Below are 12,079 nucleotides of genomic sequence, written 5' to 3' on the forward strand. Positions count from 1 at the left end.
TCAAATTTTAACACTAACTAATGATAATGTTTACAACCATTTTTTGTCTTTGATCTATCAAAAATTGTTCCATTTTTTGTTCATTTATTTTTATTTTCTTTTTCATGAACCATCATGAAAATCTTTACACCTGTAGTTATGTATCATATCTCTTTCCAGTAAAAAAAAAAAAAATCAATAAATAAAAGTCTGCAGCCATTTGATTTTTCCATATAAAACATTTGGTCCTCTTTAAAGAAGGGCTCTTGGAGCTCCTCATCCCCAGTGCTCCGTGGAGCCTACTTTGGGAAACCCTGGTCAAAAGGATTACCTCACAAATCAGTTTAAAGACGAGCAACTCCTTGTGATTGTTGAAGACTCCTGTTTATCACCATAAGCCAATACTCTACTTGATCTATAAACTCGCATCAAAGAAATAATTTGTACCATTACAACAGATGGATTAACTAAAGGTTGTTTGGAATCAAACTAAACATGTTAAATTGGTCTTAGAAGATTGGGTAACATTCAATCATTTCTTATAACTTTAGCAAAATGAAACTCCATTTTCTTATTAAGTTTGCTTAATTAATTTTTTTTTTTTCATATGTAATTATCCTTGACAAGATTTAGAGCCAGCCATATAAGTATTAAAATTAAAACATTCGAAATCTATTAAATTATTTTGTTTGTTAATAAAATATTGATGACCTAATAACTAAATCGCCCCCACCCAACTTTTTTTTTTTTTTTTTTGTCTAAAGTTATCCTCCTTATAGTGTAATCACATCAAACAGAATTTTTATCCCAATGAATATATTTTAATAAATATTTCAATGAAATTACCTGATAGACACCTTTTTTTATCAAATTTCCGTTGTTGGAGTAACCTCCATTCTAAAAATTAAAGACACCATTTTGTTTTATACATTTGCTTCATGGTAAGCTTTCAATTAAGAAAAAAAAAAATACATGATTTATATTTCAAGTGTTGTGCACCTTTTCAGTGAAATCATAGCTGAAAAAATAAAAAAGAAACTGGCGTGAAAGGGGCAGAGCAATAAGTAGAAAAAATAACATCTAAGCTTGAACAGCCGGAAACAGAAAAAAGTCAGTTCTTGTTGTTGTAGTAGTAGTAGTAGTAGTGATAGCAGCCGTAGTAGCAGTAAATTAAGATAATTGAAAAAAAAAAAAAAAAACAACAAAAAAAGAAAAGCTCTTCAGGATCCATCTTCAACTCATTGTCTTGTAGTGCTTAGGTTTTTGAATTGGGATTTGATAGTCTTTTGTCAGTTACGATATTGACTGGCAGAAAGAGAGCTCTTCTGTGTGAAGAAAACAAAAAATGTTTTACATCTTTTTTTTTTTCTTTCTCTCTTTTTGTTTCCCCATTTAAATAATACAATCACAGATGAAGTCCTTTCTCGGAGGAGACCACAAAAAAAAAAAAAAAAAAAAAAGTAAAAGAAAAACACCTTTCAGAATGTCGAGACCAAATTTGGAAGCTGCCGAATTGGAAGATGGAATGAAAGAAATATAATATATAAAAGAAAATATAGACGAAAACGATTGTTCAGATTGGAAATGTTGACTGACTAAGCGTGGAGTTGATAGACTGTAATTTCTGTGACGGAGGGCTTTCATCAGAGGAGGAGGAGGAGGAGGGAGTTGATTATACACATTATTAGCACGAGTTGATCAGCTTCTTCCTGCGAAACTCTTTCTGCTCGCTACGGGCAGTTCCCAACGTCCGTACTTTAGCCAGAATATTTTGGTTGTTTAAGGTGTTTGAGTTGCTTCTTTTGTACAAGGATGTAGGTGGTTTCTTTTTAGTCACTCTCGGCCTGCCAACATTGTTGGTGTCTTGGGGTACTATGGATATTAAAAGAGAGCAACAATAGAAATGGTTGAAATAAGAAAAGCCATCGAGGACGAAAAGGTGATGGAGAAAGAGAAAAACGAATAGATGAAAAGATGGGCATGGTGGAAACAAGAGTCACACATGAGCATATGTTGTGCATCAAAATATGTATGCAGACAAGACAAGTGGAAGATGAATTAAACAGGCGGTGGTAGCTGCTACTGCTGCTACTAAGACAACTACGACTACTACTTCAACAGTTGCTCAAAATGCTTGGAGATGAAGATGATGGCAAGATTGAAAGATCAGTGTTGAACTTCTAGTTAGCATTCAAATCAAAGCAAACTTTTCTTTTGATCAAACAGGAGTCAACATCTCAACTTTGACATTAAGAATAAATCATTTAGTTCTACTGGATTTTAGTGTTTGAAATCTTTGACTATTCCTCCTTTTCTAAACTATATTTTGCTTGATCCATTCATCAATAAAGGAAACATTCTTTTTCTTGTTAAGAACTATGGACCAACTAAAATGTTGCATTAAAGAACATCATCTACATAAAAATAATCCAACTCTTTGCACAAGACGATATAAATCTCATACTCTAGAAATTTTGAGATAAGATTTTTAATCTGAATTCATTTGATCGTTCAAATTACTATTTCTACTTTGAGGTTATAATCAAAATTGTTTTGCTCTTTCTGATTTCCAGCTTCTGCTGTCGGATTGGCTGTATAATTAGACATGGTCAAGAGGATAAGAGGCATTTTTAATATGGGAAAGTGGGAACTTTGATGTTATCTAAAGATAATCATTAATCAGAAGGGACCATATTTTACTTGTCACTATAGTCCAGTCTATAGAGCAGAATATGGAATTTAAAAAGAGCAGACAATCTTGACTATATATTTATGTTTCTGACAATATAACCTTCTACCCTCTTCAGATGAATCATTCCAAACCTGGGAGTCTTTATAGGTTCAATTGGAAATTCAATATAAGTTCCTGGATTCAACTGGAATGTTCCCAAGTTTAGAAAGATAGCTTTGAAGAATAAATATCATGAGCATATCAACCAAGATAAGAATAGTAGTCTAAATAATAAAAATATAAGATTTTTTCTTTATAAATTAGTTTGTAATGTGAAGATATATCAAATTTTACATGTAAGAAAAAGCAAAGATGGCTTCTTTAGAGTAATTCTTATTATGGAAATAATTCCTTGTAATTTTTTTGGTTTTATCATAGTTATTCCAATAGTCTTATGCTTTTAGAATTTCATTACATTTGCAGAAGTTCAAACATACGCACCATGATTGGCCACTGAAAAGTGTTGTTAGTGATGTCTCCATGTGGATTACTGAATAATTTTGTGTCTTTCAGCATCATACTCCCTTCACAATGCAGAGATGATCAGTCTCTGATCTACCCTCTTCTAGCACACTTTCAGACACTGGAGATTTATAATGTTAAGATCCCCACACAAACTCTCCTGGCTCACTCCTGATTGTTGACTATCAAATCCAATTTATTTTTGCCATAACTTCCAGCCATTTGTCAATAGCCAGCGAGAAATCAATGGCAAGCAATTGCTGTGATAATGCAAATTCATTTGCAAATTCATCAAAAGAGGCATAGAGTACTGGAAATCTGAGAAAACTTATCACCCAGACTCCAAGGACATCACCAGTTGTTGTCGGTGAGCAATTTCTAATGATGACCTTGGTGAAAACTCCTAGCAATAATAATAATGCTACGAGTGTTCATCATGTGTCTGCCGTAGAAACTGTCGCCACATAAAACCATGTTCACTATTAGAAAACTTTGGTGCTTCTTAATGATATTTTCATGAGTTCTCAAACTTTGAAGAGTACTTAATTTCGGAAATTTTGGAAAATGAAAAATTGATCATAAAAACAGATGAGCACCAAATAATTAAAAATAAAAAAAATAAAATAAATAATCAGAAATCTGTGTGATTATTTGTGTGTGTATGATCATAAAGATTTCCATTGGAGAATGTATTTCTGTTTTAAGATTTTCACAGAGAAAGAGAAAATCTATAAATCATTTCATCCAAGAAACTTTAAAAGAAATAAACTCATTCAATATGAATTTCAATCATTTAGAATCACTTGAAATCATATTAAATTGAAAAAAATAAATAAATAATAAATAAATCAATAAATAAAATAAATGGGCAAAAATGATCAAAAAAACAAAAAAAAAACAAAAAAAAAAAACTATCATTTCATTGCTTTTTCCAAACTGAGTTTTCTTTTCTTTTTTTTTTTAATTAAATGAATGCAGTTTTTATGGTGCATTCATTTACGCTAAAGAAATGTTTCCTTAAAAAGAAGTTCATCACTAGATTTCAATCTTTAATGAATTCATTTAGAAAAGCTATTTCGATTCAAAGCAAAGACATACCTATAATAAGGCTTAGCAGCCATGCAACTCGTGTCCATGATGGGAATCAGACATGTAATGATAAATTACTACTTGATAACAATTACTGAGAGCATTTGTCCCAAGGAACCTGTTAGTAATATTATATCAATATATTATATATACATTGCATTTGCCCCCCCCCTCGATGTACATATTCCAGACTAATCCTCTTAGCAACAAAATCTCACCCCTTCACTGTTGAGGTCCCTAAATGCCAGAAAGCTTTCTACTCTAATAGCTTTTTTTCTCTCGAGCAACTAGACTTTGGAATTCCCTTCAGCTACTTGCTTCCCTGACTGTACTGAAGTTTAAATGTAACGTAAACCAACATCTTGTTAATCTTTCCTAGGCATGGTTCCAAATAGTAGCCCCTTGTATCCAAGTGGTGATATGATTTGTTAGGGGTGAACACAAGTAAAAAAAAACAAAAAATAATAAAAAACAAAAACAAAAAACAAACATTAATACTTAGTTAATTATCAATTCTATTTACAAACTATTGCTTCTCTGATAATAATAATAAGGTCTTTCTTGAAGTATTTTTAGATCTTTGCCGATACATAAGTTTCTAAAATATTCCACTTGCTTTCTGCTTGAACTAGACACACTTTTCATCAATTAGCATAAACAAATTGATTCTTTCTGAAAATGTTCAGAAAATTATTTTTATGAAGAAATTAATTTTTTAGGTTTTGCAATTTTTTGAGATGAGGATTAATAATTTATATTATTTGAATTATTCAAACTAATCTTCTCATCTGGGATGTAATTTTCACGTTTTGAATGATCTAAGCGCCAACCTTCTTCAAGTTAGTCTTGCCAAACTTAGCAATCTAATATATAAAAGGCTATATTTTTGTCTGTCTGTCTCCATATATTCAAACTCTATCTCTTTCGAAACTAAAAGTTGCAGAGCAGTGCTAGGGGCCTCAAACGATTGGATTTTTTATGGACCGTTCTTTTATGGGTCCTTAGCCAGTTAAAATAGTTTTTAAGGGGTCAAAATTGAAAAAATCGTTATACACTTTTTACATTCATCTTAGTTTATTTTTAATTAATATGCATGTCACGTATGTACAGTGGTAACGTCACCAGCTTTGAATGTTACAGTTTTCTTTTGGTTTTGATTCTAGCTGATGGCATACAAATATTTTTTTTTTTTTTTAACTTTTGAAATCATGGCTATAATAATATATACAAAATATGGACAAATTAAAATATTGTATTTAAGCATATTTTACGACGGACAAAGGCCCCCCCCCCACTAGTCTGTATGAAATGTAAAACTGAACTCTTTATTTAACCCTTTAGATTGTTCTTGTCCTCTCAGCCATGAGTAGAAATATTAAATATTTCTTAATTATATTTTTAGTATTTCCTGTAGTTAGGATTGAACCTTCAACCATCAAAAGATTGTCACTTACAACTGATATTTAACATTTATTCATTACAGCACAGGTCTCCCAGTGATATATATATATATATATATATATATATAAGCTCCGTTTGAAATTCCATATATTCCTGAGTTTGACAAAATACACCTGGAGACTGTTGGAGGTTACATCGGCAGAAACGTTGTGAGAATAACATCCAAGATGAAAACAGTATTTCAAATAATATAGGTTAATTTTTGTTCTTTCTGTGTAGATATGCTTTTATAGAAATAAGTCATGTTATCATTGTAATAGGATGCCTTATAATACATATAAATATTACTTATCTAGAGTTTTATAGTATAGAAAACAAAACAAAACAGTGGTCAAAAAACAAATACATAACAAATAAATGTTACCAAAGGCAAGATAAGTTACTCTTCTACCTAACTTGATATGTTTTTGATGTTTTAACTCACCATGACATTTACTGAGTGGATTTCTATCAGTATTTTGTTTGATTTTTGAGTAATTATTGAGACTACAAAGATGACAGCCTCGTGTCAGCCATTTTTCCTGGTTTTGACATAAGTCAACACTACCTGTGTTTCAAACTAAACAAACGCTTTAAAATAAGTTTAAACACCAAGACCTGATCCAGATAAGTAGAAGAGCAACTTATCTTGCCTTGGGTAACATTTATTTGTTATTTGGCTTTTTTTTCTGTTTCAAATGATCCTGATCTATTTACTGTGTATTATTAACAAATCATTAGTTAAATATGATTTAAAGCTGCCATTGTAGTTAATTGTCTGATGTAAATAAAGATTTTATAACAGCAACATCCTGTTCATATTGCTATATGGAAGTGGTTCTTGGCATCTCAAAATCAACGTATTGTAGAAATCAGATGCATTTAAATCCAAGTGTCTTGAAAAGATTCTAGAGATCAAATGGAGTGATCATATTACCAACCAAGAAGTCAGAGATTACGCTAACCATTGTGTAGCATCATCAATAAATCTGCAAATAACGTCTAGCCTAATTTGGACATACCCTAAGATTGGCTACAGAGAGAATTGCCAACTAAGTGCTACAATGGACTACCAAGGGAAAAAGAGGAAGACCAACAATGAACTGGGGGAAAAAAAAAAAAAATCTGGAGAGGCGCTGTGATCAAATGAAAAATAATGGCATCGTTTGACTGCCTCATGTGTCGTAAGAGTTCCTAAGTCTAAGTTAGTAAGATCTTAGTTGCATGACTACCATGTCTCTTACAGGCATTGTCGTGATCAAAGTATTAGCAATAAAGCATAATGATGAAGTCACATCTGAATCAAAAACGATCAAATTTTCTTTAAACAAACAAAAACATTCTTGCTAACCAAGCATTGATTTTTTAAGAAATAAATTTACAAACTGCATTTAGTGAATGAATGAAAAACTGACTCAAATATTCAGAACAGTGAAATTGCAACGTAAAATTAAATTACGAAAAAAAAAAAAAAAATGCAACAAAATATCTTTGTGAAATAAATGGCTAAATAAACATGAAGATTTATGAACTAAACTAAAGCAAAAGGCAAATCAATAAAAATTGCCATTTATGCAAAAGTTTGTGCAAACTAAACATTAATACAGAGATAACCAATGATGGTGCACTGCATAATTACAAATTGCACAGAAAATATGAGATGATAAAAGAAAAAATATATATCAGTTCAAGTTGAAAAATTTATTTGGCGCTTGTCCAAAATTCTCCCTATATTAAAAAACAAAAAAAGAAACTTCTGTATAATGTACATACTTATGATAAAAAAAATAATATACACCAAAAATCATGTGAATTGATTAAGTAGTTTCATTTTTTAATAAGAAAATCGAATTTTAGGGCTAAACTATGAACAACAATCTCACAACGCCCTCTTGAAAACAATTTGAAGGAACAAGGAAGATAACTCCAAATGGAAATTTTAAAAAGTCATGAGGAGGAAAAAACTAAAATTCAAATGATTGAAAAAAAAAACAAAAACAAAAAACAAAAAAAAAACTAAAATTCAAATGATTGAAGAAAAAAACTAAAATTCAAATGATTGAAAAAAAAAAAAAATAATTAAAATTAAAATAATTGAAAAAAATAAAAAATAACGAAAATTCAAATGACTGAAAAAAAAAAAAAAAAAACTCAAATTCGCTTTAAAAATGATTTTCATATTAAAAATATTTTATCAATTTACATGATTTTTTTCCTGTATAACATTTTCTTTTCATCATGCAGATTTTTCTTTCTTTTTTTTTCATGGACGGTAGGAGTTTTGGATAAGTGGCATTATTTATTTTTTGCTAAGATAATTTCTAATTTAAAAGTTTGCATTTATTTTTATCAATTTCATTGTTCCATGCTCATCTACCAGTATGTATGGCCAACAATTGATATGTTTTTCGAACCTCATAAAAGAAAATCAACACTTCTTGAATTCAGTAACTAATTATGTAAATAAAAAAATAGTGAAAAGAGAAACCTACACTGCTATTTTGTTCACATTATATATACATATACATTGTTCCTTTCTGAAAATAATTAGCCCAGCAAGGAAAATTATTACAGCAAAGATAATTTAAATAATGACATTATCAAATGTTTGCATGTATAACTGCCAAATATGTTAAAAAGAGTAAATGCTTTCCTGACACATCTAAATTAAAGTTCCCTCCCACCCTAATAAAAAGCTTAGTGCATGGGGTACAGAAGTTTGGCTGGCCCTATAATGATATATGAATTTTAAAAAAGAAAACTTACAAAAATTAAAAAGTAACTTAGCAATCATACTTTACAGACTGAATAAAGAAAATGACAAAATATACAAAGAGAACTTTGTTTTCTGATTTATAATCTACTTAAAATTGATGATGGCGATATACATCAAAACAGATAATTTGTGATGTAATCCTCTAAATATCTTTGTCTTGTTGCTAGAACATCAGTGGGCAGCTAAAGAGGTGGGCATGAACCATCAGGAAGAAGTTAGCCAAGCTCACAGATCTACAAGTGGTTGTTCTTGGATGGTGTAATAGCTGTTTGTTATTTCTTACGACTATACTCAGAACCACTTTACGTGACCCATCGTGGTTTGGGACGTGATGCAATCTAGGGAAGAAGCTGATTCAATCCAACCAGGGTGAACGACATTGCAAAACTACAACACAGAAAACTAAATTATGGTAAAAATTATCTCCTTTCTTTTTTTTTTTTATGAGGCTTCCCACACAATAGTATGAGAAGCCTCATAAAAAAAAAAATGTGTTATTGAAATTAAGTCAACTATTTTTATTGCAGCTTTGTAAGTTATACTCCTGCCATTTCATTTTCTGACATTTTGTTAAAGTATTAAAACTTATTGAGTAGAGTTTTTTTTTTATTTGTTAATAATTCAAATTGTTTAACACCAAAGATATGTGATATTGTTGAGCAGATGATTATTCTATTCAAGACAAAATTATTTTCAGATTTTTTAATTTCAAATATTATTTGAGATTTTCTATTACTAATAATATGCACTGAAAAACGTTTATTTAAACATTGTTTTGGAAATTTTTTTTTTTTAATTTCTAACCCTCAATTCAACTTGTTAAATTTACTTAAAAATTTGTATGTTATTTATAGGGCTAGGACAACAGAATATTCTTTTCATTATTTTGACTCGAGTGCATATCTGTTGATATCTTTTATATATAGATGTAATTCTCAGTTGATTAACTGTGTCAGATATATATTCGAAAATCAAAACAATAAGAATATTTTGTTCTTCTAGTCCTATTTCTTAATTTCTATCTAATATAAAAAGTTTTCTTGTTGAATTTTCCATGTTTGGCCTAAATAACAATGTATTGATATTTGATTTTGACTAGTGAATTTTTTTCTTTGTATCTTTACTACATATTCTTTACACACTTCAGTTTCTTTCCCAAAATAATCATTCCGGCAAGGAAAATTATTAAAATGAAGATAAATTTAAATAATGATCATAAAGACTCAAAATGTAAGGAACACAATTCCTATTTAAATTTAAAAGTATAAGTTATCTCCCTTACATCTTCGGCTTTTTTTACCTTGTGACTTACATATATTATAATTAAAAAAAAAAATTAAACTAAAATAACAGTAATGAATCCTGGGATACACACAGTGATTACAGCTAGTTAAAAAAAAATCATTTGTATAAAAGTTTTATTTTAGGTAGATATGTTACACTAGTTTGAACACTAATTTTATATTAGCTCTTCCAGCAGACAACTTTGGGTAACTCTCTTAATACATTCATTATTTTTTATTCATATTTTTAAAGCAAAGTAAACTGTCTCAGCTGGCAGACTAAACTCCTTGAAAGTATCGTATGCCTTATAGGTTTGTGAGATTTGATGAAAGAATTCCTTTTTATTTAATGTTTGTAATGTTCCTCTTGCAGAAAAAAACAAAAACAAAAAGAAAACAATCAGAGCCAGATTTTTATCAACAATTTGAAATTGAGCTGTTATCGCAAGCTAGTGTTTTGTAAGCACAGGTTGCACAAAAGTCCCGAAAAAACAGTTTGTTGTAGTCGCAGATTTGTAGTTGGTTCTCATCTTGCAAGACTGCCCAGACCAGATTTTTACATACAGCACCTATCATTACCAAATGATCACCCATCCAAGTACAGATTGAGCTCAATGTTGCTTAACTTTGGTAATCTTAGGGGACCTGGTATGTGAACATGATTATAGCTATATACATTTTTTTTTTAATAATATAGAAAAAATGTCTACCATGCATCTAGAAAATCTGCACTTTGGTGAAATTGAGACCGCAGTGTTTCTTTAAAGTCTCTCTCTTTTTTCCTCAGACAAGTGTATAGTAGTGTTTTGACGTTGAACCCTTTGAAAATCATTCCTTTAAGACCGATGATGTATTATCTGCTGTTATTGAAGTGAAATATTGCGCACCAAAGTTGAGTCAAACTAATGGAATCTGTAAGGTGCGTTATGCCACTTCAAAACAGGAGCTCAAGATAATATGTTGTTATGATGCAGCACAGTGCCAAGTATACTTACATTGCATGGCAGGCAAAAATTGCGTTGCCATATAACATAGAAGAGCTCGTTTGTAGGTGATAGCAGAGAGATACATGCAGCAGAGATTTCTGTAAAGTGCAGTTGGCAAAATCATTTGATTCACTTTTCTAGTCTGTGTGCAACAAGCACAACCCATTTTACAAGAGTGATTATGCTTTTTTTGAGAAGAAAACTATGACGACTAATATAATTGCAAGAAACGTTTACTATTTTTCATGCCAGTGGTTATTGTTAATATTATAGCTTTAGATTTTCATAGTAGTTAACTTACATGAACTTGAAAAATCATGGTCATCTGAAAGTTCAAATTATGAAGTCATTTTATATATTAGATAATTTTTTTTTCATATTTAAAGGCATTCAATCACTAATAATTTTGACAATATCAAACAATTAATTTGATTATTTTTTCATGAAGTTCATTACATAATTTCTATAAATTATGCAAAAATAAAAATCCCTCACTTTAGTTGTTCAAATCTGAAATATATATATATATATATATATATTTATTTATTTATTTTTAAACAGCATTTTTTTTTATTAAGCATATTTTTTTCTATTAAGCATATTTTTTTTCTATTAAGCATATTTTTTTTCTATTAAGCATATTTTTTTTCTATTAAGCATATTTTTTTTCTATTAAGCATATTTTTTTTTATTAAGCATATTTTTTTCTATTAAGCATATTTTTTTTCTATTAAGCATATTTTTTTTCTATTAAGCATATTTTTTTCTATTAAGCATATTTTTTTTCTATTAAGAATATTTCATTAAATAAAAAACATTTTTTTGTCTTAATTCTATTTTTTATCCTTTCCAACTTCGAATAACAGTCTTCACTTCTGACAGGAACTGGCTGATGTAATTGCTTTATTTATACTAAGTCCGAGTACTTTCCAGTTATTATAGATTCATTGTCAGGAATAGCTTAATCCAACTGGTTTTGAACAATTTACATAATTTTTTTTAATAATGTGCATATTTATTACATTGATTAACTATATATATGTGACCTTGTCTGTGTGTGTGTACAGAATAATCTCTACCAAAATACTTTGTCAATATTTGGCCTACAGACTTGAAACTTAATATAAAGAGGATTCAGACCTGTGGACTAAATTTGATTTGGTTTTTAAATCAATAAAAATAGCTGCTAAGGGGTCAAAATTGAAAAATTGGAACTTGGCAGGCATAAGTCAACTTAAAGTGTTCCTCTATGCATGTGCAGATATCCATATATACATTAAATAGATTAAATTATAAAGTTTTGATATCCATCCGTCCTCAGCTCAGATGATAG

The sequence above is a fragment of the Euprymna scolopes genome, chromosome 16 (genome assembly GCF_053919585.1).
Source record: "Euprymna scolopes isolate OS-2025 chromosome 16, ASM5391958v1, whole genome shotgun sequence".
NCBI lineage: Eukaryota > Metazoa > Mollusca > Cephalopoda > Sepiida > Sepiolidae > Euprymna > Euprymna scolopes.